This window comes from Apium graveolens, chromosome 4 (assembly GCF_009905375.1).
Source record: "Apium graveolens cultivar Ventura chromosome 4, ASM990537v1, whole genome shotgun sequence".
NCBI classification, from domain to species: domain Eukaryota; kingdom Viridiplantae; phylum Streptophyta; class Magnoliopsida; order Apiales; family Apiaceae; genus Apium; species Apium graveolens.
The window spans coordinates 248,144,169-248,161,427 of record NC_133650.1 but is presented as its reverse complement, the minus strand read 5'-3'; positions in this window follow the sequence as shown (position 1 = coordinate 248,161,427).

The window sequence follows — 17,259 nt, the reverse complement described above, 5'->3', positions numbered from 1 at the left end:
CAAAAATATCACAAAACCAACTAATCTCTACATATTCAAACACCATGCTTCTCATGAACTATACTACTCATAATAAGCTCTTAATATTCAATAACAATGCTAGGTTAAGAGATTATACATTCCTTGGTGAGTAAAAGTAACTAAGGAGCTTGGAATCACCCTTGAAAGTCCTTACCAAAGCTTAATCTAAACAAAAACTCAAGAACAAAATTTTAAGTTCTTGAAAAAAACTATTCACCCTCTTCTTCCATGAATTTTAGGAAGAGATTGTGAAGGAATTTGAAGCTTAAACGTATAGGATAGCTATATCTATGCATAAGGAATCTTAGATAATTAACTCACCAGTTAATGAAGCTTGGAACTTGGATTTTGGTTTTTTTTTTCTTCTTGAAATGAAAAAGAGGCCGAGAGCTTTTGTTCTCCAAAATGAAAGTCAACTTTGTGTTTTGGTGTTATGATTTGTTGTTGGTTGTTTTTGCCTTTTGTTTTAATTAATTACCTTTTAACCATGGTGATTTTTGTGTGGCTTGAAATCAACCACACCTCCTTCCCTTTTTAGTCATGCTTAGGTCATCAATCCTATGGCATCTTCCCATGCTTGTCCTCTTCTTATTGGTTTGATGACATCATCCTCACTAACCTCTTTTATTTGCTCCTAATTACTTAGCTAATGACCCCTGATCTGTTATACGGTTCGCTTAACTTTCGTTTTCGTTTATCGTTTGAGGGATCATACCCGGGGTCTTATTACTTGGGTTTCCTTTACCTTTCTCAATACATTATATTCCTTTTATGATCCTCTCTTATAATCATTGAATTTAAATCCTTTTTATCCCGTTCCCTTATACTCAATTCTTTCGATATCTGGTGGATTTTTGGGAAAAAATCAAAGTGTTCGAATTTGGATTCTGACGATCTTTACATACACTTATATCTCATATAAAGTACTAATAAGATCTCAGAATAACAATAGAAGAACCCCTACATAGTGTGGCATGGAAAGTTTTCTTATTCAGCATAATTAGCAAAACACTATTTATAAGGGTTACTAAAAGTTCAAAAATTTTGGGGTTATTACAACACACCTAATAAATATGCACCAATAAAAATCTGTGTTAAGTGTGGTAGTGTTAATCATCTGTCTGTTAACTGAAAACTTGCCATGCCTACTCCTGTGTCTATGCCTCCCTCTTTTCCTAACATAACTGCTATGCCTACCATGCCTATGAATGTTATGTCTACTCAGAATATGAATGGACAAATTTCTAATATGCCATTTGCACCTAATCCTTATTATGCTGCATTTAGTATGCCTCAAATGTCATTTAGCATGCCTTACTGGAATAACATGTTTGCAAACAACATGCCTTTTCCTGTTAATCAAAATGTGCATGATAATTCTGTTTTAATGACTGGTTTCAAAGGTCCAACTCAAATGACTAAGGATGAATCAGAAATTCCCAAGTCAAATGAGATCAAACCTAAGAAACCAAAGAAGAAAGCTAACAAGGCAGGACCCAAGGAAACTTGGGTACCAAAATCAACTTAATTTGGTTTTGATGTATGTAGGGAAATGTAAAGAATATTTAGTATCTGGATAGTGGTTGCTCAAGGCACATGACTGGAGATTCTACCCTGCTCACTGAGTTCAAGGAAGGAGCTGACCCAAGTATTACCTTTGGAGATGACAGCAAGGGTTAAACTGTGGGATATGGCTTGATTTCAAAAGACAATATCATCATTGAAGAGGTTGCCCTAGTGGATGGTCTCAAGCACAATTTGTTGAGTATCAGCCAGCTTTGTGATAAGGGCAATTCAGTAACCTTCAATTCAGAAGCCTGTGTTGTGACAAACAAAAGAAGCAACAAAGTGGTTCTCACTGGAGTGAGAAAAGAAAATGTGTATCTAGCTGACTTCAACTCATCTAATGCAGAATCTGTCACTTGTCTTCTCAGTAAAGCAAGTCAAGATGAAAGTTGGCTATGGCACAAAAAGCTGTCCCATCTAAACTTCAAGATCATGAATGAGCTTGTCAAGAAAGAACTGGTAAGAGGAATTCCTCAAGTGGAGTTTTCAAAGGATGGATTATGTGATGCCTGCCAAAAGGGAAAGCAGATTAAAGCATCATTCCGAAAGAAGCTTGACTTAACAATTGAAGAACCTTTGAAATTGCTACACATGGATCTATTTGGACCAGTCAATGTGTTGTCCATTTCAAGGAAAAGATTTTGCCTAGTAATTGTAGATTATTTCTCAAAGTTCTCTTGGACATATTTCCTAAAGTCTAAAGATGAAGCTAGTGAAATCATTATCAATCACATAAGGCAAGTCAACAATCATCCTGATTTTAGAGTAAGAAGAATCAGGAGTGACAATGGAACTGAGTTCAAGAATTCTGTGATGAGATTATTTTGTGAAGAGAATGGGATAATGCATGAGTTTTTTTCAGCAAGAACTCCACAACAAAATGGAGTAGTGGAAAGAAAGAACATATCTCTTATTGAAGTTGCAAGGACAATGCTTGAAGAATCAAAGTTACCAACATATTTTTGGGCTGAAGCTGTGAATAGTGCCTGTTACACTCAGAATATTTCTTTGATTAATCAAGAAAAGTGTATGACACCCTACCAATTTTTCAAGAACAAGAAACCAACCCTAAATTTTCTTCATGTCTTTGGCTGCAAATGTTTTATCTTGAGGAATCAAACTGATCAACATGGGAAGTTTGATGCTAAAGCAGATGAAAGAATTTTTGTTGGATATGTTGTGGGAAAAGCATATAGAGTCTACAATCTTAGAACCAACATTGTTATTGAATTAATACATGTTGTGTTTGATGATAAAAAATTGAAGGACTGCAAGATGAAGATTCTCATGAAAGCCTCAAGTTTGAAAATGTGGAAATGGTTAGTGATGACAGTGATGATGAAAGTGATCAAGAAACAGTGAATAAGGATAATGCAGAAAAATCTATAACTAATGAAGCACATAATTCAACATCTGTCGAGTTGCAAAATGCTTCATCCGTCGGGAAACAATCTGCCTTATCCATCGGGAGACAATCAGCTTCATCCATCGGAACACAAAGTGCACCATCCGTCGGGTCATTAAGAGAAGCTGAAAGTCAGAATAGATCACTTACAGAAAGCTCCCCTTTCTCAAATCAAAGATTCACAAACTCAGGGGGAGTTTCTATTAATCAAAACTCAGTCACACATCAAAACAATAATGAGGCCTCTTCATTTAGAGCTAATCTACCTCAACAAAGAAAATGGACTAAAGATCACCCTTTTGAGCTCATCATTGGTGATGCATCTTCTAGAGTTTAAACAAGGAGAGCAACTCAAGAAGAATGTCTACATAGAAGTTTCCTATCTAAGGAAGAACCAAAGAAGGTAGAAGAAGCTTTGTTGGGTCCTGATTGGATTTTAGTTATGCAGGAGGAGCTAAACCAATTTGAAAGGAATAAAGTATGGAAGCTGGTACCCAAGCCCAAAGGAAAGGATCCAATTGACACCAAATGGGTATTAAGAAACAAGATGGATGAAAATGGCATAATAGTAAGGAACAAAGCTAGATTGGTTGCTAAGGGCTATTGTCAACAAGAAGGAATAAATTTTGATGAAACTTTTGCTCCTGCTGCAAGACTTGAAACCATCAGAATTTTCTTAGCCTATGCAGCTCATGCCAATTTCAAGGTCTATCAAATGGATGTCAAAAGTGCTTTTCTAAATAGAGATTTGGCTGAGGAAGTCTATGTTAGTCAGCCTCCTGGTTTTGAAGATCCAAATTTCCCAAATCATGTCTACTATCTTTTGAAAGCACTTTATGGACTGAAGCAAGCACCTAGGGCATGGTATGACACTTTATCAAAGTTTCTTTTGGAAAACCACTTCACAAAAGGTAGTGTTGATAAAACTTTATTCTTTAGAAATGTTAATGGCTCTAGTATACTTGTTCAAATTTATGTAGATGATATTATTTTTGGCTCTACAGATGAAAAACTTTGCAAAAAGTTTACCAAATTGATGCAAAGTAAGTATGAAATGAGCATGATGGGAGAACTAACTTACTTTCTTGGTTTACAAGTTAAGCAAGTTAGTGATGGAATATTCATTAGTCAAACTAAATACATTCATGATCTTTTAAAGAAGTTTGATCTAATGGATTGCACATCTGCAAAAACTCCCATGGCCACTGCAACTAAGCTTGAATTAAAAACTACTGAAAAGTCTGTGGATATTTCAAGCTATAGGGGCATGGTTGGCTCACTTCTGTACTTAACAACTAGTAGGCCATATATAATGTTTGCTACTTATCTTTGTGCTAGATTTCAGGTTGATCCTAGAGAATCTCACTTAGTAGCTATAAAGAGAATTTTCAGATATCTCAAGGGAACACCAAAACTTGGCATTTGGTACCCTAGAGATTCTGGTTTTGATCTAACTGGTTATTCAGATGCAGATTATGCAGGTTGTAGAATAGACAGAAAAAGTACAACAGGAACCTGTCAATTTCTATGGAATAAGCTTGTGTCCTGGTTCAGTAAAAATCAAAATTCGGTTTCTACTTCTACAGCTGAAGGTGAATATATTGCTGCTGGTAGTTGCTGTGCACAGATTTTGTGGATGAAAACCAATTGTTGGACTATGGTCTACAAGTGGATAGAATTCTCATTTTCTGTGATAACACAAGTGCAATTGCCATCACTGAAAATCCAGTGCAACATTCAAGAACAAAGCACATAGACATCAAGTACCACTTCATAAGGGAACATGTGATGAATGGTACTGTGGAACTTCATTTTGTTCCAAGTGAAAAGCAGCTTGCAGACATATTTACCAAGACACTTGATGAATCCACCTTTTCAAGGTTGGTAAGTGAGTTAGGTATGCTTAATTATTCTTGAATTATTTCAGATATTTTGCAAGTTATAATGCAGCCAGAAATTTAATTGATTTTTCTGCTTTGGATGAAATTTTGGCTAAGTCAAAATTTACATCCTGACGGATGCTCATTATCCATCGAGTTTGATCATTCGTCGGTATATTAATTGTTAATAAAAATTAATTATTTTTATGGAGTATTTTATAACTCGACGGATAACTGATTTATCCTCATCCGTCGAATTATCTCAATCCTAGCCGTAATAACTCTGAACATTATCCATCGAGTATACTTACAGTTTGTAAGCATGACACGACGGATAAGTGACATATTTTTTACAATGTATTCATTCTTTAAACGGCTATTTTGGGTAATTTTTATTGATCACTTTATTTTACTTTATTAATTTTGACAGTTTATTTCTGAGATAGTATAAAAGCAGAATTCATTTTTGTTCTACTCTTTTATCATTCTCAAGATTCAATTGCTCTAACTTATTTCTTCCTCAAAAGTAATCACTCTCTCTGCAAATTTCAATCTCTAACAATGGTACCAGTCGTCAAAATCATGTCTCAAACTGGGTACATCTATGAAAAGAACAACTTCACAGCTCTAGTGAACAAGGAGATTCAACAGTCTGGAAATTACCATAAAATGATGGATTTTGTAAAAGGCTGTAAACTCGATTATGCTATGCTAGAATCTCCCACTATCTACTGTGAGGTTATAGAGGAGATATGGACAACTGCAGTGTCAACTCAACTGACAAGACCATTACTTTTACTCTTAAAGGTAAGCAGTTTTGCATATATAGTGATATTGTCAAAGCATGCTTTAGAATCCCTGATAATACTGTTACTGCTCCCCACACAGACACTGATATAGTTAACATGCTAAATTCCATGGGCTATGCACTCTCTACCTCTAAATTAAGTGAAATTAGGAGGTTGGGTCTTAGAAAAGAATGGAGCTATCTGTGTGATGTGGTAACTAAAGTGTTTTCTGGTAAAATTAGTAACTTGTTTCTATCAACATATCCATGCTTAACATGCTTTACATGCTAGTTACTGATAAGTATTTCAATTTCAATGACTTGGTTTTGTTTGAGTTAGGATTTAAGTTAGGAGAACTCAATAAAAGAGGTAAAAGTGTCTATTATGCTAGATTTTTCATGATGCTTACTAACCATCTCATTGAGAACATTGTGATTGAGAACCCAACCAACAAGCTGAATTGTTGGGTTCAAGAAAGAAGAATAATTGCAGATTTTAATAGAGCAGACCACCACAAAGAGGTGCCCCTCTTCTATTTTCCAGTAATGGAGGGACCTCAGGTAAGTGAGGTAATTTATACTGTCTCCACTCTTCCAACCTCACACATTTCTTTGTCTTCAAATGTAGCAATGACATCTGTGTCAATGACCAAACAGATGCCTACCCAAGCTACTAAATCATAAACTTCAAAATCCAAATCTAAGAAAGCCCCCTCTGGTTTCTTTCAAAAGAAACCAGTTACGAAATTCACTAAACAAAAAGAGGGGAGTGTGAAGGTGGGTGAGAAAGGTGAGGGACAGGGTGAAAATTAAAAAAACCTTAAGGATAAGGCTGGTGAGAAGAGTGTACCCAAACCTAGCCACACCACAGTTTCCCAACAAACTGTGGTTATTAATAAGGAAATTAGCTCATTACTAGTTTCATCCTCCCAAAAGGATGCTACTATTGAAACAAGCTCCCAACCAGGAGCACAGGCCAAGAGGGGTAGGGACAGTAGCTCACCACAAACTTATGCTAGAAAGAAAAGATCAAAAACCCTTGGGGATGCATAGGGCACACACACAGTGTAAACTGGTGCTAAAGACCCAGTCACTGCACCATCTCAAAGTCATACTGATGTGGCTCCAATAAATGTGGAGTCACAACCAAAATCTCTTATAATTGAAGCACCCGATACACCAAATTCTCCCACACACTCACTGGATGTTGACATGATAAATACATCACTTCCAAATTCTCCATCTTTAACTCTTGCGGGGAAGCCAAAAATCCAAGCAAGTGAGCATCATCTTTTAGATGATTTGTTGGCTCACTTGCCATTTCTTTCTGAGTCTTTTGAGACTTCTGTGCCTAAATTATTATCAATCTGCACAGAGTCTACAATAGTCTCCACTCCAAACTCATTCATTTCTTCTATCCCGATGGATATTCGTCATTCATCGAGTAGTGATTGTATCCCGACGGATAAGCCTAACAGCAGTCATCCGTCGGATAGCCAAACTACTATCCCGATAGATATTCCTCATCCGTCGGGTGTCTTTGCACAACTTCGAATTTCTTCAATTCTTACAAGTGCAGAAGACTTAGTGGTAATACAATCACTCTTATGACTGAGGGAAGGGAGTGAATTGAGTGAGAGTCTGGGTTGCTCCCAGGAAAAGGAGAGAAAAAGAGTGAACTAATGCAGTCCATTTCTTCAGGACTGGCAAAAGTGAGTGAGAGAAGTCCCACCTTAGATGGTGAAGGTGAGGGTGTGAGGGTGGGGAGCCAAGGGGAGCCCTTGATGCAAAAAGAGAGGGAAATTGAGAGAAGTGCAGGTACATGAGAAATAAGGATGGACATTATTGCTAGTGAATCAATGAATGCCAATGATGCAGATATAGAGAAACTATCTCAGCATAATCAAGCTGTTATAGGTTCCATCTCTTTGGATGCTGAGGCATTTACTCATCCTGTTTCGGCATATCAAATTTTGGCTGGAAAGGGCAATGAAAATGCAGAAAGAATGCTGAACTTGGTGCACACCACCCAATCAATGCAAAGAGCTAAGGATGTCATCATAGCTATGCCACCTAGAGCTGATGATGATGTTGACTATGGAACTGGGGAATCTGCTGATTTCTTTGGAGATGATGGTGAAAATGAGGAGCTCATAAACATAGGGAAAGAAGCAGGCACCAGCTCTAGATCTGGCCTTCCTTCATGGGCATTCTCCAAGGACTGTGATCTTTAACATTTCAAGGTCACTCTCATTCATCAAATCTGAGAAATACATAATGCTATTCAATCTACAATAGATGCAGGCACTAGGCAGCTCTTACAGGCACATCTAAATTCTCTGCAACTGTATCAAATCCAAGGCCTCCAACAAAACCAGGATATCACTTCTATCAAGACAGAGATCAATCAAGTAAAGAAGGATATTTCTGAAAGATTAGATTCCAAACTTTCAGAGGCCACAATGATTGATATTAAAAGACAGCTAAGGAAGAACGCTGATCTTGCAACTAAGGTAGATTCCTTGGATAACAGAATGACTGCTATGGAAGCCTCTCTAACAGCTATACATCTACATCAAGCACAACAAATAGACTTGCTTCAAAAGGTAGTGGCAACACAAACTTCTTCCTCTACTCTACTTGCTGATAAAAAAAAGGGGGAGAAAGAAAGCTCTATTGTCCCAATCAGTCAAGAGGAATCAAGGAGTGAGGGGGAGCAGAAAGTGCTAAACATCCAAGTCAGCAGTGTGATTGTGCCACCAATTACTTTCCCAAAGCCACCAGTCATGGACAGCATTGACATCATAAATATGGCAGCAGCAAAATTAAACACAGATGACAAACTGCTAAAGATTGATGTAGCAGCAGCTGAGAAGAAGTTGATAGAAAAATGGAGAAAGATAGATGCAGAAATTTAATAAAAGTTTGGGCTAATTCAGAAGCCATACAAAACATTCATTCATCACTCTCAAGTCAAGAATATTTCTGTGAATGAAATGAGTATGAATTATCTGGAGAAAGGCCAAACATCTTTCATCAAATCTCTAAAAGCAGATCTCATCGTGAAGCCTAAAAGAAACTACTCAAAGTTTTTAGACAAGAATCTTATGGATACTGTGTATGAGACACCTAGGCTAGATGAGAAGAAGCTGTTGGCTAGGTCAATTGCCTTCTATAAAGATCCAACATTCAAAAGGAGATTAGCCAAGATTTATAGAAATGGTAAGGAAATTCGTGTGGTGGCTGGACACCCCATATTTGTGGAAGCTAAGAAGGAAGAGAAAGAAAGAATCAGGCAAGAAAAGAAGCAAGCTGCTCTGGATGCTAAAAAGCTTAAACAAAAGAAGAAGCAAGCTGCTATCTTGGCCAAGTTTCAAGCTGTAAAAACCACAACAGAAATTCCTGCACAACCAACTGTAATTGCTGAACCTAAGGATCAGAAAATGCAAGATGAACCACATCAGAAAAGAAGATTTAGATACAAGCTCCATTCCAAGAGAAAATTGGACTTTAATGATGAAGAAATGGAAGACAATATGCCTAAAAGGTCCACAACTACAACTCAAACATCAAAACCCTCAGTGGTATTTGAAGAAATCAAGGTGGTGGATCCAACTAGGAATATTCATGGTGAGCCCATAATTCCAAAGGATGAGCCAGTGGACTGGGATAGTTTGCCTATTCCTGAGCTGAACTTTCTTATCTTCAAGACAAAGAAGACAAAGACAAGAGCAAGCAAGAAAGTGAAGCATGTGACTCTCAAATCCAAGACCCTAGTCAAAACTTAATCCACAGTCAACAAAAAAGATATGATGTACATCTGTGACATCAAAGAGTTTTCTGACATTAACCGCTACTTAGATGAATTGGAAGAAGTTAGAGGAATTGAAGCTCACAGACATCTTCCTGAAAGACTGGTATTCAAATACAAGGGAGGAAAAGAGATCATATGGCCACTTCACAGGATCCTTCTAAAAACCCAATTTGTTCTAATAAAGATTTACTCATCATTCAAAAAGAACTTTGGGTACCATGTGACTACTAGAAGATTAGTTCTAAAGAAGATTGAGGAGCTGAGGAGTAATAGAGCCAAAGATGCACTTCCAAAAACTCTATCAATTCCCTTCACAGGAAAGAGAGTTCATTTGAGGCCTTATTGGTTGATGGAATTCAGGGATGAAAAGGGAGTTAGAAGATTCTTCAGATTGGAGGACCAGTTGAGTATCTCTAGCAATGAGACTCTATTGGAGATGCAAGAAATGCTAGATCTCTCAGAAGCTGATGAACTTGAATTTCATAGAAAACTCCAAAACCCAAAAGAAGAGAACAACAGGAGACTTGGAAAGAAACCTAGACAATCAAGGAAATAGACTTATCTCCTCAGACTAGAGGAGCACCTTGATAATAATTATGAGAAATTTCTTTGTATACTTTGTATATTTCAATTTTCAGTAAATATTGCAGCACTTATCAGTTTTATCTACTATTTTCAATCTGTAGTTTTAGGGTGTTTTGTTATCATCAACTTTCACTTAATTTATGGCTACAATTCCAGTAGATATAAATTGGGGGAGATTGTTAGGAATATGTTGTGAACTTGATGATAAGTTAAACAAAACACCTTAGTAGATTTAACTTAGTGAATTTTGTAGCACTCAACGGATGATCAAATATAGTCCTGACGGATGATTCAATATAGTCCCGACGGATGATAACTGATATCCATCGAGTGAGTAGCTTATGTAATAATAAGTATTGTAGCACATTTCTACAAACAACTTTTTGTAGATTCTATAGTAGTATATGAATCATGTTGACTACTAGTAGATATGCATAATAGGTTGATTAATTGTAGATATGAGATATCTTGTAATTCTGCATAAATGAAATGGAGTCAAGTGTCAAATAGCTACCCGACAGATGATCAACAAAGCTACCTGACAGATGTTCAACAAAGCTATCCGACGGATAACAAGCATGTACTCGACGAATGAATAATTCAAATATCCGTTGACAGTGACAACACAGTCATATGTGTTGGGTGTTTGCAAAAGGAATGTGGCAGCCTATTTAGCAGGAAATTGAGAACAACGAAGCATTACCATTTCTATGCAAGTTATGAAAATTTTCAAAGATGCTGGAATAGAGTAATGAAGCAGCATGAAGTTAGACTTGATAAGTTTTGTTTTATTATACTGTCTTATTACCATGTAAACTTGGTGATATATAAACTGAGAGTAGCTAGTAGAACAAATAACTAAGCAAACACATTTAGAAGAGAAATAGAAAAAGCTGTACTTATCAAGAATTTCTCAGTAGTTTTTTTGTTCAACTTGTAAAGCAGCTGTGAGCCAATTTGAGCTTCACAGAGTTCTCAAATCGATATATATATATATCTGGTGGATACATTCAAATCCACCAGAAAGTTTTAAAGACTTGTGTTTCATTACTTTGTGTTTGATTTACTTAATTCTTTATTCCACACTTTATAAATCAAAACACTTATATATATATTGAGTTAGAACATTTTTATAAATCTCAAAAAAAGGCCAGAATTATATTTAACCCCCCATCTATAATTCTTGTTGTATTGTTAGGGAATAACATTCGCGGCCTGGATTTCAACTAGGATCCTGGTCGAAATTTGTCTGCTTTAACATCCTAGTCGAAGGTTTTCGACCAGGATTCACGACATGGATTCGACTAGGATCCTGGTCTAAATTAAGGTCTGGTTTTACATCCTAGTCAAAGATTTTCAACCAAGATTCATGACTTGGATCTCGACTAGGATCTTGGTCGAAATTATAGTCATTTTTATGGCTCTAGTCGATTGGTCTTGACTAGGACTCACAGCCTAGATTTTGACTAGGTTTCCTGGTAAAAATTGTGGTCATTTTCATGCCTCTAGTCGATTGATCTTGACTAGGACTTACGACCTAGATTTCGATAATGTTTCCTGGTCGAAATAATGGTCATTTTCATGCCTCTAGTCGATTGATCTCGAATAGGATTCACAACCTAGATTTCGACTAGGTTTCCTGGTTTAAATTATGGTAATTTTCATGTCTCTAATTGATTGGTCTCGATTAGGACTCACGACCTAGATTTCGACTACGTTTCCTGGTCAAAATTATGGTCATTTTCATGCCTCTAGTCGATTGATCTCGATTAGGATTCACGACCTAGATTTCGACTAGGTTTCCTGGTCAAAATTATGGTTAGTTTCATTGCTCTAGTCGATTGATCTCGACTAGAACTCACAGAATAGATTTCGATTGGGTTTTCTGGTCAAAATTATGATCATTTTCATGCCTCTAGTCGATTGATCTCGACTAGGAATCACAACCTAGATTTCGACTAGGTTTCATGGTCGAAATTATGGTCACTTTAACTTTGATATGCCTATCATAATTTGATTTGGGCTTGGCCCATTTCCAAATTTTAACTGAATTTGGGCTTGGCCTTTTTTCCAAAAATTAACTGAATTTGGGCTTGGTCCTTTTTCCAAAAATTAATTGACTTTGGGCTTGGCCCTTTTTCAAATCCTAATTGGTTTTGGGCTTGCCCCTTTTTCCAAACCCTAATTGGATTTGGGTTTAGCCCATTTCCAATTTTTAATTGAATTTGGGCTTGGCCCTTTTCCAAATTTTAATTGGAGTTGAGCTTTGGGCTTGGCCCAGTATTTTAATATAGTCAAAGAATTTCTTCGATTTCTTTTGAGAATTTTTCTGAATTTTATAGAATATTTTAAAAATGGGCTTTTTATCACGGGCCACGATTATGGGCCTAAAAACGGATCTTCTTCTATAATCGTCTATATAAAGAAGTGAATGGAATACAATCCTCTCATCATTCTCTCATTTTACTTTCTTTAATTTCTCTCTTCTCTGTAGTCTTTGAGGCGATTTCCGGCGATCAGATTTCCAATTTTTCGATCAAAGATCTCCAGTTTCCGGTTAATGATCTTCAAATCTTTAAACTTTTTTCCGGTAGTTTCTTCTTATATTCATGTTTTCTGCACTTTATACGCATGTATTCATATTTTCTGCATGTTTTCTACACTTTACATGCATATATTCATATATTCATATTTTTTGCATTCTTGTATTTTTCAGATGGCAGAAAAGAAAGCTCTTCGATTGGAAAAGATGAATGTGGCCAAGAAATTTAATGAATTTCCCATTCGTTTGAGGTACTCCACCCTGATCGATATGATCAATACTAGGGGAGATGAGTATCCTTCTGATGCTCATTTAGATGCGTTTGATTACATCAACACATTCTATAATTTGAAAGAGTTAGAGAAGATGAACCTCATTTACAAGGTCGAGAATCCCTAAAAATTGGTCCAAACTAGTGCCATAGACAGGGTGTGCCTTTGGAAGGACGCGCTTTGCATTTTTAGGGACACGATCAGGGCTGGTGTCAAGATCCCCTTTCACCCTTTCATCCCTACTTTACTTGTTGACGTTCCAATTAGTCCATGCCAACTTCCTCCCAATGCTTGGAGGTTAATTCTTTGAACCAACGCCCTACAATCCCCCAAATTGTCAATGGGAAGTCCATTCCATACAATAATTTGAAATGGAAGAAGGAATTTATGATATCCCGTATTTTCAGGATTATTTTTATTATTATTTGAATATGTTTATGTGCTTTTCTGATTTGAAAGGAGTAAATGGTGGATATTTTATTCCTGTTTGAGAGTTTATATTATTAAATAGTAATTTGCTAATTGTTAAGTGTTGTATCGATCTTTGTTAATTTCTGAAAATAGTTACTTAAATGTATTATTTTTAAAAGCTTATTTGAAAGCCGATCATTTTATTGATATCGGTAAATTGAGTTCGTTTAGTAATATTAGGGATTGAGTTGATACTCTGTCAGCAATGTGTTGTATGTAATATTAATTGTGTGTGACTCAGTTGTGATTGAGGATTATTTGTATTATTAATTACTGAGTCGTGTCATTTTGTTTTTGTCTTTAAAAGTGATTTTATTGAAAATTTATTTTCATAAATATTTAAATTATCTTTAAAATTATTTTTATGGTTTTATAATTTCAATAATTATTTATAGGAATTTATAAAATTTAGAAAGTAATATTTTGCCAAATATTTAGCTCTGCATGATTTTTCAGATTGTATTTAAATGCGGGTTCAATGTTAAATTCAAAAATATTTCAAAAATTATGAAATTTATATATTATTAGTATTTGAATATTTCGAGAATTTGAAAATTGTTTTGGAAAATTTTCGGATTATATTTATCCGCACATTTGTTCGTTAAAACGTAAAATACAGATACAATGCGCAATTCAAAAATGTTTTAAAAATTATGAAAATTTTATATTACTAGATTTTAATTATTTCGAGAATTTTAAAACTATTTTTGTAATTTTTCGGATTATATTCACCCGCATGTTTGTTCGTTAAATCGTAACATACGGATATGACACGCGATTTATGAAAATTTTATTTGATTAGTTTTTAAATATTTTGAGAATTTTTGAAGTATTTCGGTAATTTTTCGAGTTAGTTTCACTCGCAAATTTGTTCGTTAAATCGTAGAATGCGGGTATGTTGCACAATTCAAAAATGTTTTAAAAATTATGAAATTTTTATTTTATTAGTTTTTTATTATTTTGGGAATTTTAAAATTAATTTGGAATTATTTTGATTTAATTATCAGTAAAGTATATCCTTAAATTGCGAATGCGGGACGAAATCGGGACACACAAGTGTGTGTGTCAAGTAATTGGACACGTGTTTAATTCTCAAAAATTTATTGATGCATGGCAATGCAGGAGAAAAGATAAAGAAACAAAAAAAAAGAAAAGAAAGGACAAGGACAAGGAAAAAAAACGCGTAGAATACTAATCTACCCGGCCAAACCCCCCTACCTGGCACCAGGCGCTCCCCTCTTCCCCTTATATATCGAAGCACTGATCATATGTATATATAACAATTGAAATTTGGATGTACGGTTTGTAAGTTATTAATTTTTAAAAATTAAAAATAAAATAAATATATACAATAGAGAGAGACAGAAGCGAGACACAGGAGAGGTATTTGATGGTGTTGATTACTCCACATGGTATTTCAGCGTATGTATGTGTATGACTATTAATCTCGGATTTTTCTGGAGATATTTTCCGGACATCAGATATTCTCTTCGGGCTGATTAGAATTTATTTTGGGTAACGATTTTGAAACTTCGCTTTCATACTTGTGTATATTATAGCATGTTAGTGTTTATATATTTATTTCGTAATTTTTAGAAGTTGTTGGATAAGTCACTTTGGTCCGAATTTTTGTTTAGGTGGCCGTGTTTTTTGTTTATGGCGTGTTTATACGTGCAAATATAAATTATTGTGTGTTTTAAATTTATAAATTTTATTATAGTATAGTTGGATTGTGTTGTTTGGGATTGATTTTGAGGGGTTATGACCCCAGAAAAAGTCCGTTTTACAAAGACATTATTTCAAATTTTTTCAAACATATTTATTTAAATTTCAAATTAATATCTTTTATTATTTTCGAAAATCATAATTTAATTCAATTATTTATAATTTATTTTGATTAATTATTTATTCATTTAATTAATGGATTAATTTATTTCATCAATTAATTTTATTTGTAAATAGTTGAATGAAGTGTAATTATTTGTAATTGAGCCAAATAATATTCTGAAATTATTTTGAGCTTTTATATTTGGGTATTTAAAAAAAATAAAAAATATAATCAATTAATATCATTATTAATTGAATTATTTTATTTTATTCGTAGAAAATAGATCGTTTGTCCGTTTAATACGAAACAAACGCATATAGACTCAGAAAAATATTCCGCTTTCATTAAAAATACTTTCGAGACATAAATCCTTTTGTATCAAAAGGTCACTTGTTTTTAAAAATCAATTATGAGTCACGTAGTGACTAAAAAGTCATATTTTGTCCCTATTTTGATTTTAAAAATACCGATACATACCTTTTAAGAAACTGAGTTATGTGTGATATGAATTATGTGATACATGGATTATGTGTGTACATGCTAAATGAATTATGTGTGTGTGTGTGTGGTTCCAGGGTCTTGTTCTTGACTGTTTTAATTATGTGCGGGCTATCGTATGGGTAGACAATAGGGTTTTGACGCGTAATTCGTCGATTAATTATCGTTTAGACGATTAAAGTTTTATCTTTTAATTATAGATACGAGTCTCTCAAGACGATCAGGACCACATGGAATGGATGAAGACTAGAATTGAATAGTATGGAATATTGGGTTGCAGCACTACATGAGCAACATATCAGAGATTTAGCGAAGTAAAAGACGGTGATGTTTTGAGACCGAATGTCAAAATAGATGTGTCATTGCGAGTGTGACTAATTGCTAAAAACCCAAAGGCAAGTACCCCTATCATCACTTATTATTCAAGTGATATTTCTTTTGAATCCTATTATGCAAGTATTGCTTTCCCTATGCTCAATTCAAAATAGATAAATGTTTTACATATCGCTGAATTAAATATTTATCATGCAAATACTCTTCTGATATTCTATGTTCAGAATAGTTAAATGTTTTTACTTATCATTAATGGATTTATAAATTTTTTGGATTTTGAGGAAAATAATTTGGTTTTGCAAGTATTCCTACCCAAGTGAATGGGGGAATAAAAGTTTATAAGGGTGTCGAGTATTATGACCCCTTTCAATAAATTGTTTTTAAGATTGAATTGTTGCGTAAGAGGCCGTGGTGGCGGTCCAGCGTGAGCTATGTGTTATACGGGATATAACACCTTGCTAGGCCGATATGTACCTTGGGTACCCCTTTGTTTAGTTGGATATGCTTCGGCATACCGGTTTTGCTCCGCGGCTGATCACCAGCGGCAACACACCGTCGTTTAAGGATTCCAATCTAAATTATTATAATGATTTTGATAATCTTATAAGGAATGGTTTATCAAGTGTTGGTTTTGTATAATAAGGTGAAATGTGGTTTTGATTCAGATCCGATTTATGATGATACTTACATTGTTGTTAAATATCAAAGGTGGTATTAGTATAGATGATTGATGTTGACTTCAGTATGGAATGTTGTGAGCATCAAAGTTCGTATTGATATCTAATTTGATATGACAATAAAATGAGTATTAATATCAAGAGTTCGGTTTTGAATAAAGGTTGTGATTCAGTCCATAATCATTATTTCATATTATTATTGTTTATGATATTTCCGTAAACACAGTTTTACGAGTTTTATACTCGTCAAGATTCAAAGTATTGCTGAAGCATTTCGCTTGAAAATATCAAAAGGGTTTTGAATACAATTAAGGAACCAATTCTGGGATTCCTCAACTAAAATTTTTTGATTCAGCAATTATGATTTTAAAGGTTCTGCTCTATTGCAAACGTCAGTTTTATATCAAAAAGACCCTATATATATTATACTGAACTTGCTGAGCATTTCTTTCGCTCATACTTGCCTATTTTTAAATTTAACCTCCGGTGAGGATTAGCTTGCGCTGTTTAGCCGCGTAATTCAAGGAAGCAAAAAAGAAGCTATATGGAAGGTGGTTGGTCCAGGGTTTGCGGACTAGTA